The sequence below is a fragment of the Labeo rohita genome, chromosome 23 (assembly GCF_022985175.1).
Source record: "Labeo rohita strain BAU-BD-2019 chromosome 23, IGBB_LRoh.1.0, whole genome shotgun sequence".
NCBI lineage: Eukaryota > Metazoa > Chordata > Actinopteri > Cypriniformes > Cyprinidae > Labeo > Labeo rohita.
In genome coordinates this window covers 26,573,729-26,592,420 of record NC_066891.1, presented here as the reverse complement: position 1 = coordinate 26,592,420, position 18,692 = coordinate 26,573,729, and the positions used below count along the sequence as shown (strand labels likewise).

At 37.6% G+C, this 18,692-nt stretch overlaps 1 long non-coding RNA gene across 2 annotated transcripts; it reads right to left on the bottom strand.

Annotated features, from left to right (window-relative positions):
- Nucleotides 1–341: 341 nt before the first annotated feature.
- On the bottom strand, nt 342–12,778 carry LOC127154784 (uncharacterized). 2 transcript variants are annotated; one of them, XR_007825510.1, is made up of 2 exons: nt 4,706–12,778; nt 342–3,563 (listed from the first exon to the last, which is right to left on the bottom strand). It is a non-coding gene; the product is annotated as an uncharacterized LOC127154784 (long non-coding RNA). The 2 variants fall into 2 exon arrangements; XR_007825511.1 differs by having other exon boundaries at nt 11,098–12,778.
- Between the last annotated feature and the right edge of the window lie 5,914 nt (nt 12,779–18,692).

Genomic DNA, 18,692 nt, shown 5'->3' with positions numbered 1-18,692 from the left:
TTGACATGGTTCACATGGTTCAGATAAAGGCTGTAACACATAAGCCTTTAGATCAAAGTCCGACTTGACGAGTTTTGTTTACATGTTAATATTTATACACAGTTACATGTGTTGCCAACCAACTTTGTGAGAAAACTGACATGTTTATGAGGATAGGCTATCAAATGTAGTATATGACTAACTCTAATAAATGGGTGTTGACGGAAGAGTTTTGCTTGCATTAGCTTCACAGTATTGACATGCCATTGTTGTATAAAACGTATAACGTGTATATACTGTGTTCTGTAAAAAATGTAATATATTAAGATGTATTATATAGTTTAAATTTTAGTCACAATCAGTAGTATGTAACTTACTTTATTTCTAGTCATACAACATCATACAAATATCAGGCAGTTACAAGTTATACTTCATTGGCAAATATAATTTTCACTCACAAAATCATAATTTAGAAACTGTTTATTTTTCTAAGTATCTTGATACTTTAAAAGCTCTTTAAACTACATGCCTACAAAATACTACACTCTTAAAAATAAAGGTTCCAAAAGCTTTTTTGCAGTGATGCCATAGAAGAAACATTTCTGGTTCCCCAAAGAACCTTTTAGTGAAAAGTTCCTAAAAGAACTATTTTAAGGAACATTTAAAAAGAACTTTTTGAAATTTGAAAGGTTCAATGGATGCTTAAGGTTCTTCATGGAACCATCAATGCCAATAAAGAAACTTTATTTTTAAGAGTGTACCAGTTTATACATGTAGAGGTAACACTTTATTTCTCATTATTACCTAGTAGCTCATTAGTATGCACATTACTAGTATATTGGCTGTTTATTATCCTTTATCAGGCACATATTAACACATATTAACCTGACCCCAGACCTGAACCTTACTAATTATCAATAAATTGCAAATTAGGAGTTTGCTGAGGGAGAAGTATGTGCTCCCTATTCTAAAGTGTTACCCAGTTTGTTTGTTTTATATGATTTTATAATGATTAAACATCAAAGAAATACATATTGTATAAACTGCTTTACCTCTAACGTCTGCCAAGCAAGCCTTTGTGCAAGATAACTGTTTAAACTGATCAAAAAATTAAAATAAAATCAAAAAGGCAAAAAGAGTGTTGAATAAAGCTGTATTTTATTCACAGAACAAAAACATCTTATGCATATTGCATGGCTCTATATATATTATTTATTCACTGAACAAGGCCACATGCATTGTCTGACTGAAACTGAATTTCCTGTTATGATGTGTGAAAATCCTGTTTGATCACAAGCCAACAGAAAAGCTAAAATATTGATTAAGCCATAAATCTGAGCTCAGTAAATCTCTTTTAATCTGATTTTTCTCTTCATATGTAATACTAGATCAGCATGTTAAGCTCACAGCGGAGGCAAGGATGTTGTTCAGGCTTGTTAGGTAAAGTGTTGGGCCTGTTTCACAATACAGACACATACACGCAGCTGTAAGAGTCACGTTGTGCTTTTACATTCATACTCGTACAGTGTGAGTATGAGTGTTTCCTTTAATGAATGACTAAAACCTATTAAATGGTTAGTAGAGTGAGCTATTACAAACTTAATCATCATTAAATCTACACTACCATTCAAAATTTTTGGAAGTCTCTTAGGCCAACCAAGGACACATTTACTTGGTTAAAAAATACAGTTAAAAACAGAATATATGAATATATTGTAAAATGTTGTTTATTTCTGTGATTCAAAGCTAATAATTACTCCAGTCCACAGTGTCACATGATCCTTTAGAAATCATTTGAATGTGCTGATTTGATGCGCAAGAAACATTTCTTATGATGAATCACTGTAAAAAAAATAAAAAAATAAAATATAATAAAATAAAATTTAATTAAATAAAAAGTTCTAAATAAAACAAAGATTTTTGAAGAACATTAAAAAAGAAAGAAACTATTTCATTCTTTCCACTTCAAAATTCCACTTTAATTCAATGTTACTTGGCATTCCTTTGTAATTAATTGTGATATTTACTAGCAGTTTATAAATAAATAATTTTTAACTCTGCTTATTTGTATTATTTATTTATTTTGTAATTTATTTTTTACTTATTTATGTATTTATTTATTTAGGAAACCATGATTCAAGATTCTCAGATAGATAAAACGTTAAAAAAAGTAATACTGATGATTTTTTTTTCTTTCTTTCTTTCTTTTTTTTTTTTTTTTTTTTTTTTTTTTTTTTTACATTATTAAAGTATTTGATTGTCATTTTTGATTATTCAATGCATCTTTGCCTAAATTCCTGATTTTGATTCAGTCCACAGTGTCACATGATTTTTCAGAAATCATTCAAATATGCTGATTTGATGCTTAAGAAACATTTCTTATTATGATAAATCACTGTAAAAAATAAAATTTATAATAAAAAAAAATAAATTACATTAAATTAATTAAATTAAATTAAATTAATTAAATTATAAATTAAATTTCTAAATAGAACAGATTATTGGAGAACATTTAAACAGAAAGAAACTATTTCATTCTTTCTACTTCAAAATTCCACTTTAATTTAATGTTACTTGGCATTTCTTTTGTAATAATTGTGATATTTACTAGAGGTTTCTAAGTGAAAACAGTTTCAACTCTGCCTGTTTATTTATTTGTTTTTATTTATTCATTCATTCATTCATTCATTCATTCATTGTGGAAACCATGATTCAGGATTCTCATACATAAAAAGAAAAACAAATAAAAAATATGATGATTATTTTTTTTTTATTATTATAAAAGTCTGTATTGTCATTTTTGATTATTTAAATGCATCTTTGCCTAAATTCCTTTTATTTTATTTTTTTACTGACCCCAAACTTTTCAAACTCATCTTGATTCATTTAGATTTACTAAATATAACATGTTTCAGAGTTACTGATTAAAGCATGTTTGCTCCATTACATTGCTGCTTCATAAAATTCTATACTGCAATTGTGTAGGTTTATAATAGGACTATTTTTGCAGACCGACTAGAGTGTATTGCCCATGCTATACTGCTCTGTTTATGCAGGCATTGCGAATACTGTAACCTGTAAATATGGGTGCCGAAATAAACGCCCCGCTTACGTACACATAGTTCACATGGGGTGAAGGCCATAGGGTTTAAGTAATATTTAAACTCCAGGGATTTTCCACCAGCAGGCAGATAGTTGGTACAACAAGGAAGGCAATAGACTGTATAGTTATCACCTGAACAGGGTTTGATCCCTCCCACCAAACTATACAACCTACTACCTCACCCTGTCAAGACACCAAAGGGCAATCCCATCGCCTGACACGCTTACGTATGTATGATGTCAAAATGACATCAAACCCAACCCATTTTACTTCCGTAATGTGAGTGAATATCCTTCCCCACTCATTGGATGAATGCAGACACTCATTTAGGGATGATTTGGCTGTCGCCTTAGGAAAGACAGTAGATTGTATAGTTATCTCAGCGAGAGAGCGCAGGGCTCCACAACTATTCAATCTACTACCTCAGCCCCAAGGACAGCAGAACAGATGTCAACCAGCCCGACAGCAGACCGCGGGATTCCTGCGAAGAGAAAGACTGTGGTTAGCACAACCATACTGTCAAACTTTGTTGTAGACAGACCGTGTAGAAGAAGAATTACCCTAGAAGTGCGCTTAGTTGTATTGAATGTGGACTTGTACTTGCTATTTTATGACCCTGCACCACAAAACCAGTCTTAAGTAGCACTTGTATGGGTCAAAATAATCAATTGTTATGCCATAAATCGTTAGAATATTAAGTAAAGATCATGAAGATATTTTGTACATTAACTTAATTTTTGATTAGTAATATGCATTGCTAAGAGCTTCATTTGCACATATTTAAAGGCAATTTTCTCCATATTTTGATTTTTTTGCACGCTCAGATTCCAGATTTTCAAATAGTTGTATCTCAGCCAAATATTATCCTATCCTAATAAACCATACATCTATGGAAAGCTTATTTATTCATTCTCGATTTTAAGAAATGCCCCTTATGACTGGTTTTGTGGTCCTTGCAGTTTAGTTCTACCTAAGTGTGAAAATAGCATTCTTAAGTTCAATTAACTGCATTTAATATATATTTAAAATGTAAACAACATGCATTTAAGTGTCTGAAAACACTAAACACTATTCAAAATGAAAACAAGACATATCTGACTGCTTTGCTGTTGTTGCATTAGGTGATTATTTTAATGTGAACACCTTTTATTCTGCCAGGACACCATATGTGAACCTTGAGGAGAACTGAATTCATACATCCACTAAAATCAGCTTGGCACCAGTTGGTTAAAAGTTAGATATTTTAAATATGAAAAGTGATGTTATGAGAAAAGCTTGTGCAGCATTTGTTCTCAATGCCACTTGGTTTAATATTTTATAATGTAAATCAAGGTGTCCAATTTGGCGCCACTGTATGTCATGACATCCACGGTCTGACTCCACACAGTCGCACCATCCGAATGGCTCTGTCATAGATCACAGAGCTGCTTATGTCTATGTATTTGCAGAAAAACAACAGTAGTTGAAAGCCTGGCTCGGCGTTCTCCAGACTCGTGTCTGCGGTGCTTATTTGAGTCGGAAAAACGATCAAACGCGAAAAAGACCGGGGGAACTGTGAGGAGTTGAACCAGGATGCAGGCTAAAAGGGAAGCGCTAATTTTGAAAGCCAAAGAAATTACTCACTCATTCTAGCGAGGCTGGCATTGGATCATGAAGAAAAAAAGTCTTGATCCTTCGCCAGGAATTCGCGCCCGTTTTGCCAAAAACTGAGCTCATTCCAACGAGACAACATTGCGTAAGCTATGCTTTTGAAGTAAACACACGATGCAAAACATGGCTTCCTCAGCTGTCTCCTGTAGCTTTAACAAAGCTGATTCTGCTATTCCGCACAGCAAAATAGAGGGAAAACAAAATGGCGTCGCTTCGGCCATTTTAGGGTGCGAGTGCACTGCATTCCTTGCAACCTCTGCGAGGTGTGCCTGAAAAACCCATTCACGCATTCACTGTTCTCAGAGGCTGTTTGCAAGAGCAAGGGTCTCCCTCTCGACGCTCTGAAGGACGCCTGGCATCGGTACAACCACGAGAAAGCCAAGATTCATCCTCGAGTCAATAGCGTTCTTTCACACACAACAGAACTAGCAGATATGCTGCGAAAGTCATCCGCTTCTGGATGCCCGTTAGCATACGTGATGACCCTGGTGAAAAAAACAGCATATGCTGGTAGGTATGTTTTAATGCTGGGATGCTGGTTAGGTATGTTTTGATGCTAGTTTAAACTGGTCCTTTGCTGGTTTAAGCTGGTCCTTGACCAGCAACATGACCAGCATGAACCAGCAAAGGACCAGCTTAAACCAGCATCAAAACATACCTAACCAGCATATGCTGTTTTTTTCACAAGGGGAAATACCTCTGAACATCAGCACTCACGCATAGTAGCATCCAGTTAAATCAGTTTCTTATTTTGATAATGTTGTGCATGTATACTCATCCTTAAACTTCCGGCAGAAACTTTGATCGTGCAAAACATTTGCAAAATGCCGAAGAGCAGTTACTGTGTCATGTTAAGATGTAGAACATGTCTGTTTTGCATAAATAAACATGCAAATCTCTTCCAGACATTGGCTTTCAGCAATTTGTTAACATACAAAAGTCCTCTTAGCTAATTAGCATACACATGCTCTTTCTGGCCCATTTGGGGGGGGGGGGCTTTGATTGAAAAGTTTTGGCACGAGACGCATTCTGCTCGATCACAAAGGAGCAGACAGAAGCTGAGAGATGGCATGACTTGCATTGGCTGTGCCAACTCGGATTTGCTAACTTTTCGGTGAAGGTCAGGTCAGAAGCTGTGCAGCAAACCATGCTTAACTATCTTTATCTCTTATCAGTGTAGGTGTGTAATTCATCAGGTTGTGCATTTTTACAAATGCTATCAGTACAGACATGCAATTGTCTTACTCTAATCAAAGACAAAACTTTAGCATGTTAGATATTTTATTGCACCAGCTATTCTATAGCGAAGCTACAAAAGGACCGCATTTGATGCCTCACCCGTGAAAGAGGAAAATATGCTAATATGGTCTGACAGATGTGGCATTTGGATCATTTTTAGATTACACAGGGAACTAGTGTGGCCTTCTGTTCCCCAACGTGCGGTAATCGCGTTGATGGGGACTAACCAGTGCTTTTGGTGCTTTGCCAGGTATTTAGGTCCATTTTAGTGCCGCTTAGATGTTTTCATATGTAAATGACCTCTTTTAAAAAATATGTAACGCTAATGCTAATGCAAATTAGACAGGAATGCCCTGATTTTTACGACATGGGTATTTAAGACAGTATTAGAGATTATCCGTTGCTTTCAGTTTAGACAGCGTGGGTGGAACGAACATGGAATCATGAAATACCATAAAACAGAATTGCAGCAATATTAAAATAATCTTTTAATAGCTATATCAGTTAGAGATATCTGTCGACACTTCATTGGAAGACTTCAGGAAACAATTTGCATTAATGAACCCACAATAAAACAAAGTGTTTATGCAAAATGCACCTAATTGTTCTGTTTAGCACTAAAGGTCATAGAGAATGTTCAAAAGCTAAATGTTAATGACGCAACAAATATAATTATCGCCACACCTTAACAGTGCAATGCTGTACTGTAAGGGGATTTCCACTAAGGAGCCGAAAGATAACGAAAACTAACACTAAAATAACACGGCTACAAAAATGACAAGCAAAAACGGTCTTTGCCTAACACTAACAATCTCCATAAAAGCCTATTAAAAACTAGGTTATATTTAATAATGGCATTTTAGAATGTTGAAGTGTTTCTGTACGCTTGACCTTTAAAAAGCAAGCCTCTTAAACTAAATGCATGCAGGCTTAACACAAAGTCAAAGCGTTAACGTAAACAACTGCATGTAGTACTTCATGGCATCGCATGCATTAGTATCCTTATGTTAATAATTCCACGTTTATTCGTTTTAAATCAGCTTAAGCTTATAGCCAACATATGGGAGCCAGATTAATAACCAAATAAGTTCATAACTGTAATGGCATGCATTTTTGTCAAAGACTTTGACCTGCGTTATATATTTAAGTCTTAAGCATCTTTATCTGAAATTAAACAAGTGTACAGTTTGCAGACTAAATCCTTTTCAAAGCCTAGTGAACTGCTTTGCAATCTTATATTATAAGTGGGTTTTTTTTTACTTGATGTTCGACTCATAATTCACTCGAGATGGTGTTAGCATGTGGCTAAGCTAAAACCACTACAGTACTAAGTAAGATACTTTTAAAAATGAGACTGTTTTATGTTTTTTAGACATTTTTTATATAATGGCATCAATCTTGAAATTTATTTGTATTTATTCACTGAGCCTGCGATGCATTCTGGGATTGCTAAAGAGACTTGTCTTACCTGATGCCTTAAAATGCTCCCTATGTGGGCAGCTCACTAGGTTTTGGAACAGAGCCTGTGTCTCTAATATATGAAAAACATCACAAGGTTAAAAATATCTTTGGTTAATATCACACCCTGTGATTCATGACAAAACCTGTTTGTCAAATTAGCTATTAAGCAGACATTTTACCTTAAAAAGATGCACATCTTCCCAGCAACAGCTAAAGCCCTCGCTGTGTCTCTGAACAAATGGCTGCCATTTTTAATTGCCTGCATTTGTTTACGCCTCACCTATGCCGTACCACCTTTGGTGTAATCATATACCAAGCATTTTATAGTCACAAAAGAACATGTTACTTCCCTGTCTGAGGGGAAAAGAGGTAAACAAATCACATCAGATCGACAAAAGGCCTTCTATCTTACCTAGCGATCAAAGGACACAGCCGTTAGCCCTTGTGACCGTCCAATCGCAGGAGGTAAACAGGCAAATTAATTAGCCTGCTGAACGCCTCCCACTGCGTTATGGTCGCCAGGACCATATGTGATTACGATATTTGCTGAAACCGTACACCGAAAATGGCTAGCGATAATCTTGCGTTAGATCCGCCGAAACGGGCTGGCTGTTTGGCACGAGCTCAGCGGTTGAGAAACTGGTACATATTCTTGTTTTCATTTTAATTTTCTCCCCTCCTTTCTGTCGCCGAGTTCCTGAGTCTGGTGCCAAGAAAGGGGCAGTGCCTGTATGCCAGGCTGAATTTCAATGAACGGAGAAGAGGGTGGTGGGTAGAGCATTGAAGGGTGGGGGATGTTGGCAGAGGAAGAGTAAGAGGCCACAATTAAAAAAAAAAAAACGGAACTTGAGACAATGCCTTTGTGCAGCCATAATTTAACGTAGGAGGGGAGCTTCCCTGTTGAAAATCCCTTCGCCGTCCACGTAACTGAAAATTAGAATTCGCAACATCTCACGAACGAGGAAAATATGAGATACGTTATGAACGAACAATAGATGTGTTTCATTTTTACTATTAATAGCAACTGTCGCTGTCTCGTCTGTAATCTTTTGTTTGAACAGCTGTGGATCGGCATGCTCACTATTGGTGATTTCTCCTCGCAATTTAGCTTGTGTTGCACAAGATTCTTTTTCATTTGTGTGAATCACTGTACACAGTTTCACTGAATTACATTTAGCAACACTTTTCTTCCTGTTACCGTACCTGTTGCGCCACTGCGTAAAAGAGTTAAGCTATAGAAAGTTGTAACTCTTTGAAAAAGCCATTAATCATTCTGCTTATGATCTGCTGTCATCAACCTACACCAGAGAGAAACGCCCTTAAAGCAAAAATAGCGGTCCCCAAAAAACAGGAAGTTGGGCTTGGCTTGACCTTGGTTGACTCTGTCACGCGGTCTCCGGAGAGCCTGCTGTTACTCATCGAAACTCGACGATAAGGATTCTGCCTTGCCTTGTTTATTCAAAGACCTTGCAGATTAGACTTAGATCTCTGCCCCCGTTTGGGGCCATGTAACTAATAGGCTCCGAGCATATGCTGCGTGTCTGTGCATTTGCAAGGCAAACGGCGGTGTTTTCTCACCTGTGGTGAATTTTCAAAATACTTGAAGTCAAAATCTTGTGATTACAAAACTCATGCTGTATTCTGCGTATTCCAGCGTGAGGTTGAAGAACTGATTGTGTATGCGGTGAAATCAGAGTATTTTTAGGGTTAAACTCTGTTTGTTTTGAAACTTCCTGTTTGCTAATGTGGGGCCGGAGCCCAGAGTGCATCTGATTGTCAGCTACAGTAAATGTAGGAGGGAGCGGGGCTGTATGGGAAAGAGGAAAGAAAAAAAAAAAAAGAGGGAGAGAGAGAAAATATGACGCTACATGATAAGTTCATCTGAGGAGAACAGGGGGTGGAGGAAATGCTCTCCTTTCCTCCCTCCCTCGCTCCACTTTTTTCCTGTTGCCATCTCTCTCTGTCTCTGAACAAAATAAACATGTATTCGCAAACTTTTGTGCCTCTCTGGCGAGACTTTCGGTTCTACCCTGCAAAGTAGCAAATTACCTGCCCTCCTTTCTTCTGCTGATGAGTAATAAAGTGCAAAAAAAGAACATTAACAAAAAAAAAAAATCCTCAGTCTAAAGCTAAATCAACAAACATCAGCACATCGTGTGTTATTTCGACCTAACTGCACTATTTTTCACAGCTTTTCAACTTTTGTTTGCATGTCGAGAGCTGATCTGCTGTTACATAAGGATTTGTTTGAAAAGTTTGCTCTTCTTTGGAAGTGACTGCATTAAAAATCCCTTTAAGTCACTCAAAAATCCCTTTAAGTAAAATACACTTAGTACAGTAGTACACAAACACGTGGCATGTCGACGCCATCTTGAGAGCTTTCCTTTGTAATTTTTTTAAGGGGCGAATTAGATTTAAATCAAATGAATCAATGCATTTTCAATATCAGTGGTCACTTGGTGCCATTTCGTCCGAATTTTAAGAACCTCTTAAAAAAAAGACATCTTTTGTTACCTAAAGAAAGCTGATTTCGTCGATTGTTCACTCGGGACGTACTGTAAATTTGACAAAAAGCCACGGAATATTTACATAATAGTTGGATGTCTGTAACCACCCTCTAATGTTGTGATCAATAACCAAAATTTAGTCTTTAATCAATTTGTTTTAAACAAATCTCAAATTAGATTATCCCCCCACCCCGTTTTTTGTATTCTGTCCGTAATATTTTTTCTGTATTTTCTTCAGTTGCTTCTGCCTGTCTGCATAACAAATGTCATATAGTGAATTGTTTTATATAATTAGATCCTTATATGTTGTATTTTATTATTTTCTTTCCCAAACTAGCTCTACTCTGTTTCTTTTGGCATTTGTGTAATTTGCAATGCAAACGCAACAGAAACAAAAGCGTTCGAAAACAAACAGGTCAAGCCTATATTTTTCAAAAGATTACCTGCTGAATATAAAAGAAATCTTTTGGTCACTAACAAGTGACCGAATACTCTCGTACTGACGAAGTGATGTCTCAAATGTACTATTTCTACCACAGCTGTGTCCTCACTGGTACCTTTTTTTTATAAAAATATAATATATAAAACTGACCGTAATATAGTCAACAAAAATAAAAGTACAGAAATTTGAGGGATGTACAACTTAGGGGGAATTTATAGGCCATGAAACACTAGCATCATATCCAAGCACATCACTGTGCTCATTTCCCTCCAAAAACATTAAGGTAGCAGCCAAACTTTGTTTGGATGTTCGAATGCATTCAAATCCTTAAAAAAACTCAACCCCCAAAATCGAATGCACAAAACGGCCCAAAGCGAAAAGAACGTGCATGCTATCTGAACAAACGCGTGCCTACTTGTGAAACTAACTTCTGAAAATATCAACAAAAGACTTTTAGAATATAGCATCGAGCCTAAAAACATTATCAAATGTACAACATTTGTCCGAAAGTCGTTCAGTGTAGTAGAAATGGCGGAATCCGAGGCATGGACTTGGGTGAAGCAGACACGTTTACAAGAGGAAGACAACAGTGAACAAGACAGCCCGAGCAGCTGGGTAAAAGAATCGACAATGATGCTTTAAGAGAATTTCATAAAAAGTGACAAAATAATTGATGGGATATTACAAAATGTAAAAGCGAGAAAAAAACGGAATACCTGCAGACTAGAGGCTTCTACGGCAAAGAACACAAGGCAGGGTCATGGCGGCGAGAAGAGCAGACTCATGCACATACTACGCCTATCTCGGGGAGAGAGACCTAGAAACGTGCTACCACCAAACATGCTCTTCCACGGGGTTGTGGCTGAAGAAAGAGCACGTACAGCGGCCTCCGTTTCACCCGCCTCACCACGAGCTCTTTCTCCCTGCCCACTTTGGCACAGGATGCGAAGTGAAAGACAGAAGCTGAGAGAGGGAGAGAGGAGGTGGAGAAAGAAAGGGAGTTTGAGTAACGTAAAAGAAAGCAGAGATCAAGAAGAGAGGGTTTGCCATGCAGAAAATCACATAAAGTGCCCATCGCCGTTTGCGACAAACTAGCACGCAAAACTTGTTTTTACGGGAAAGCGAGGTCAGGTTGTACCCCTCCTCTTTCCCAGTCACAGATTCTCAACAAAGTCTGGAAAATAAGACTCGGAATTGATTACTTAAGCGAAACACCTGATCAGCTGAACAGGTCCCAGAAGAAGAGGCAAGAAACCGAGTAACACCAGACTGAGAACAGGTCAATACTTACGTGATTTTTCGTGCCCTTTAGCCGAAGCATGTGACAAGACCCCTTCGGCAATTAGTCAATGTTTCGGTGGTTTCTTGAGGAATATAAACAACCCCTTCCGAAAGAAGCGCGAGAGGACGAAGAGTTGATTTTGCTCGCCCCTGAGAATGCAATGATTGCCTTTGTCAGCATTTGGCATCTGTCCCAGGTAGTTTGAGCCTTCCAGTTATAGTCCTTGCTAATCATTACACACATCCAGAGGCTGTTCTGCCACCTCCTGCGTTTTGGATTTCTTTATCAGGGAAACATGACATGAGCGGTCCTTGGTACTTCCTCAAAGAGTCTTGAAAGACACTATGCTTGGTTAATCTCATTTGCCTGACTGATTCATTTGGTTTTATGACTCACCTTGTGTTTGACATCTTCATCCAAGTTGCACTTTGCATGCAGTCGTTTAGTCAAGAGCAGCAAAACGCTATGCAAACAGGCGCCAAGAAACTTATTGCGATTTTCAGTTTAGTCATAATGCTAGAAGTTTGTCAGGTCCTCAAGTCCTTACCGTGAAAGAGGAAGTGACTACAACGTGTCATTCGTTGCGGGGTCTTCTTCCTGTGCCAGAAAGCTCTGATGTAAAACACGAATACTCTTTATAGCACGCAGATGGCATCTTGTCAGATGAGTCCACGTTTGTCCCGTCTGCTTGCAGGCAGTGTCCCGGGCAGCACAGTGCGTGACGTCACAGTTCCTTTGTTATTGATGCATTTACATATTTCTCATTTACTGAACTCGCTGAACTTCCTAGCACATCCGTTCCCCGTTCAATCCTCCCAGAGAGAAAAAAACATCTCTTTTAAACATCTTTTTTCAAGTGGCGCCTTGCCAAAGTAGGGGAGCGTGAAAGCACAGAAGGAAATCCTTGATGCAGTGCCTTAGTTGCAGACGCTACAAAGATTTATTTTGCTCTTTTTTCCCCTCTCCTACAAATTTGCTCCCCGTGTCTCTTCCTGTCGAAGTGAGGGGAGGCTGTAAAAAGTTTCAGCTGCGCCGGCAGAGGCTGTCTCATTTGGCAGCAGTTCAAAACAGCATTGCTTGCTTCCAAAAGCCAGTCTGCTTGCCAGCCGGGCGAGTTTGAAAAGGCCACGCTACACTCCGCCCATGTTTGGGAGAGCGAGAGAGAGAGAGAGAGAGAGAGAGATGGGGCAAAGCTACGCGCCACGGCTCAGCCCTTCCCACCCTGCCTTACTTGGCAGAGCAGCTTTTTTCAGGATAGGGGGGAATCTAGGTCAGACCCTGTGTGCCTGTTGTGGGACAGATCAGAGCACCTTTTCATGTGTGTGAGGTGTACTCCTCCCTCGGCACTTAGCGTTTCCTGCACATGCCATCTAGTCAACTAAAAGCAGGATCCTGTCCGGGTCCGGTTACTCCCGTACAGTAAAGCATACCTTTCAAAAGACCCTCGGCCCACCTGCGCCTAAGCGCTTTCAAAGAAGCGTCTGTGCTCCCGAGTTCTGTGTAATGCATGTGCCCGGAAACGCTCGGATGGGATGGGCTGTGATGCCTGTACGCTGATTGTTTTTCTGCATGTTTGTTTTGGGTCTGTGGCCCCGGAGTCATCTCACTTTCCAACCTGAACTGTTGACATTGGCTTGGTGCACATTACAGGTGTTAGCACTGAGCCCTGCTCTAAATGACTGATGGATGGTCTGAGCAGCTGACTGTCACATTTATGTTTCGCCTCCACCTACAGAGCTTGTTTAGAACAAGTTCCCTTCGCACCTACCTAGTTCCCTTTTTGCCAAATTGTTTATGACCGGTACTTTTTGAGATTGGGTAAGCACAAATGTCACTTAACAATGATAAAGTGTGTTGGTTTATTCAAATATGTATGAGTTTTTACTTTGGTGTCAGCTGTGTTGTTCCCCAAAGCTGGAATTCAATGTAAAACTAAACAGTGAAATTAAGTAATATGTAGGGCTGTCAGTTTAACGCATTAACTTCATTAATTAGTTATGAAAAAATAACGTGATTGAAATATTTTAACACAATTAACACACTGGCCCTGCCCCCAGACCTGTATGTCATCTTATATTTCATATAGCTGGCTGTTGACAAATATGATGCAGGGCAACAACTCCATAAATGCAGTTATGCCCTAAAATTCAAGATGTTGGTACAAAAAATGCCCAGTATGTGCTTTGTCTCATATATTTTTATATATCACATATCACATGATATCACACAGGCAGCAAGAGCAATATGACACAAGTGCGGATTTTGTCCCTTTCTATCACAAGCTTAAATGTGATTTTATACAACAGTTCAGTAAATAAGAAGTTGATATTGTGTTCTATTTTAAACTAGGGTTGTCAAACGATTAATCGCGATTAATTGCAAACAAAATAAAAGTTTAAGTTTGCCTAACATATGGGTGTGTACTGTGTGTAATTATTATGTATACATAAATACACACAAATTAATGTAGATATTTAAGAGAAATATGTTATTTATGAACAAAATATTATTATTATATATAATATAAATTATATAAAACTTATAATATATATATATATATATATATATATATATATATATATATTTACTTATTAGTAAATATTTCTTAAATATATACATAAATGTGTTTGTATTTATATATACATAATAATTACACACAGTGCACACACATATATTAGGCAAATCAAAAATTTTATTTTGTATACGTTTAATGGCAATTAATCTTTTGATAGCTCTATTTTAAACACAATATGTGTTTTTGCTCAATTTTGCAGACAACATATTACTTTTGAAGCCATAGAAGTATTGTCTCCAAACAACACATAGGTTTTTAGTTTCTGAATGAATCTGCATCTTGAACGAATCATGTGAATCAATGATTCAAAGGCCCATTCTTAAAGAGAGCCATTTACTTCATTCCTAAATGAATCAGCCGTTTGAATGAATCAAATGAATGAATGAATGACTCATAAAGACATTTACCGCCACCTGCTGGCAGATTTAGTTTCTTATTTAGAGTATCATTTCATAAATAATAATAAAAATTACAAAAATAAAAACATTAAAGGGATAGTTTGCCCAAAACATTTTAATTCTATCATCATTTACTCACCCTCATGTCGTTTCAAACCTTTCTAAAAGAAGAAATTTTTTAAGACTGATGTTTTGGTTACCATGACTTTCATTATATGAACAAAAAATACTGAGATGTTTCTCAAATTATCTTCTTTTATGTTCCATAGTTTACAATAAGCCGTTGCAGCCTAAATATAATACATTTTGTGTTAAATAAAACATTTCTTTCTAAAGCTACAATTTGTAATGTCTACTTGATACTTTCTCAGTTAACACAATATAGCTTTAAATAATCTTTTGTAGGTATTTTCAGTCAGATTAATTAGATGAATTAATCAAAACATCATGTAATTAATTAGATTAAAAATGTTAATTTCAATATTTGTGTATGACGTTTACAGCACTGTCAGCACCTGTTCAGATGAATGTTTGGTGCGAAAAGTTGACAAACAACTTATTTTGAATGATAGGCTGTTAATGCATCTGGCACAAGAAGCATATACATGCCACAAATGCACTTTTTTTAGAGAAGATCCCAGAAAACATGCCCAGTTACATAAAACTACAACATAGTGGTGCTCACGAGCCAACTATTTTGAGAAGCGGCGAATAGCAGAGGAAGAATCTGTTTGTCTTTTGTCTGTGTACTCTTATATTTGGTGTTGTTTGACAAACACCATTTTGGATACAAAAATCTGAACCTTTTTTTTTTTAAATGCTTAAAATGAATACACCACCTACTGTCAGAGAGTGAATTTGCATTTTTGGTAACACTTTAATTTAGGGACAAATTCTCACTCGTAACTAGTTGCTTATTAGCATCCATATTACTAGCATATTAGCTGTTTATTAGTATTTATTAGGGGTGTCGCGGTATACTGGCATTGGCGATAATCATGACATTTAATGATGAAATGAACTGGTCCCTAAACAAAAGTGTGACTGCATATTCATTCAGCCTGTATGCCGTTTTTACACATTGCTCCGAACAGTCAAATTGCATGCAAAGGCTAAAAATTCATGTTGGTGTTTAGCTTCCAGCTATATACATACACATTTACATTACTGGCTGTTTGATGCAAAGTTGAGAGCTCTAACATTCATCATATACAGTAAAGCAACAGTGCCATCATGCACTGTCCGAAAGTTCCAGTTGATGTGTAAAGATGAATAACTCAATGGGACATTTCTGAGAAAATTTTGAGGAAAGCGGTACTTCCTGTGTATTCTCAATCCATTTTCTACTTTAGATGCCTATCTGTTTTAGCTTTATTCGTAAATATTGAAGTTTGAACATGACCCTCTAAATGGAACATAGCTCTGCCTTGAGAGACATTCACCATGAGTTTTTTTCACTGCCCACTTCATCAAGGGACCAGCGTCCTCCTGCTCCGGTCCACCTGACATATTTTTGAAATATGAAGCTGCTAAGTAGTCCTAAGTGCCACGCTGAAAGCTCTGCTGGAGTGCTTAAGAGAGTGAAGTGGTCCTCACTCTTTTCAGTGAGTGTGGTGGAAGTGTATTATCACTGGTGGAGAAAAACATACTGTAGGAGCTTGATGAACCTCTAATCTACAATAACCTCTATGAACGTGTGATTTGAAATGTAAATGGTGGCAGCCAGGGGCTGTTCTGATAGGGCTGTAGACAGTTGAGAAGAAGACAATGGTAAATGCTAAATGCTAAATGCTAACTAACCACATAATTATAAGGATAGCACAGAGTTAAATGGAGAAAATGCTCTACACATTTTTTGTTGTTGATGTCAAGACTGCCAGTCCAATCCCACGCAAATGTATTTTTACAAATGGACAAGTGCGACATGCCCTCATAATGAAAAACATGAACAAAACTATTCAAGGTAAAACCAGACAACACAATATACAAGTAAATGGGGTAAACATTGTTTGTGCTGAACACAGTAGTTTTGAGCAGCATGAAGTACTACAAAAGACGAAACAGTATTAGCAGCAATCGATTGTTTAAAAAAAAACTAGATTCAGATAAAAGTGCTACCTCTCATGACGAAAACGTACCTGTGGTCACTTTTCACAAGATGCGAAATACATACCAATAAGTCAGAGCCAAACCTTCCTATACTCAAAAAACACAAGCTGCACACGGCCCCCGAGACACCAGGGGGGCCCTCTTGCTCTCAAGATTATTTATTTTTAGTTTTGTTTATAAAGAGGGATAGTGGTTATCAAATGTGAATGTTAATTTCGTTTAATGTGGTGCGCTGTCACCCTTTCTGCGTAAATATTTGCGTAAAAATTAGTACGAGTTAAAAAAAAACGAGTTAAAAGTGTACCGAGCCACGGAAGAGACAGCTGTTTCTCAAGCATTTTCTGTGAGTGAAGCACAAACAAATGCATTTCATTCATTCCTTAATACCGTAGTTGTATAGTCTCTTGCTCGAGACTAAATAAACGTGTTGAAAGCGCACCGAGCTGCGGAAGAAACAGCTGTTTCTTATGCGCTTTCTGTGAGCGCAGTTCAAGACAGGCTGAACCATGGACAAATGCATTTCATTCATTCATTAGTACCACGCCACGCCACACAATTTTGTGTAGGGCACCTCAAGTCCAGGATCGGCATTGCAATAAGTACATATCACTGCAGTTTCCAATAGAAATTAATACTAGAAGCGTTGAAACACAGAGCACTTATAATCATTTTGGTACACAGTTATGATTACAGCTCCATATGTTTCCCTTTCTGGTGTTGACCCCTGCAGATTACTACCCCTAGTATTGGTAGGTTTAGGGTTAGGTGTGGGGGTGGGGATAGGATGTAGCGATTTCAACGAGAGGGGTAATAATTTGGCAGGGGATCAAAAATGGGCACAACACCGACCGTTGCAAGCTTGCTCGGTAGCTCAGCCGGCATGGAATTGAATTTAAGGTGTGGAATCATTGGGTACGAATCCTGTGAAAAACACGACTCATGATGAAAGAGCTGAAAGATTGAAAAACAAGCTAAAACGGCATGTGTGTGATAGAGTTTTTAAGTCACATTCACTTTTGTTCATACTGTCGGGCAAGTTTACTGTAGGTGTAGTGCAGATGGTACGTTATTTTAAACTGAGCATTAGATTTATAGCCCCACTCAACAATCATTTTAAGTCAGAACTGCGGTGGCACATACAAAACCAACATCACATAAAACGGGAAAAAAACGAACACACTTTTAGTGCCACTCAATGGACATTTCATATCAAATATGTCAACGAAACATACATGGCACTACGTGTTTCACGTCTTGCGATAAAGGTCCCACAGGTACGTTTTCGTCATGAGATCAGGTTGCAAAAGTGTCAAATCCATTAGTGATATTTACTTTTTTGGCTACTTTTTACTGTCATGACGTGATTGTGGAGGTGAAAAGTTGACTTTCTTACAACTCTGAGGCCTAGTTTGAAGCATCTTGTATCATCAGCCACCAAACACTAGCATTACTCAAACAGGGCATTCCACAGGGTCCAGTACTCAGCCCATTTTGATTTATTATTTACATTCTCCCAAATTATTCACCACCACGGTTTTTCAGTACCACTGCTATGTCAATGTTACTTAGATATATACTGCTTGCCGACATGACTTTCTTCATCAGACTGCGTCACTAATCGTCATGTATCAACAAGACCTGACTAAACTCCAGATTTCTCAGTTTGAATTTGATTAAAACAGAAACTTTACAGAAACCCCCTACTCTAACAAAAATGCTAATGTGCCCAGACTTTGAAGCTACATCAGTTATTCCATCAGCCACTGTCCAAAACTTAGGTATCATTTTTGACTCTTCACCGACCCTAGGTGCTTTTATTGATATACTCTCTAAAGCTGCATTTTTTTCAGTTTTGCTGTATTGCCTCTGTACCTACCTTAGCTAAAAAGATGCTGAATCATTAATACGCCTCAATTACTGTAACACTCTTTTTTGGCTTCAGTCATT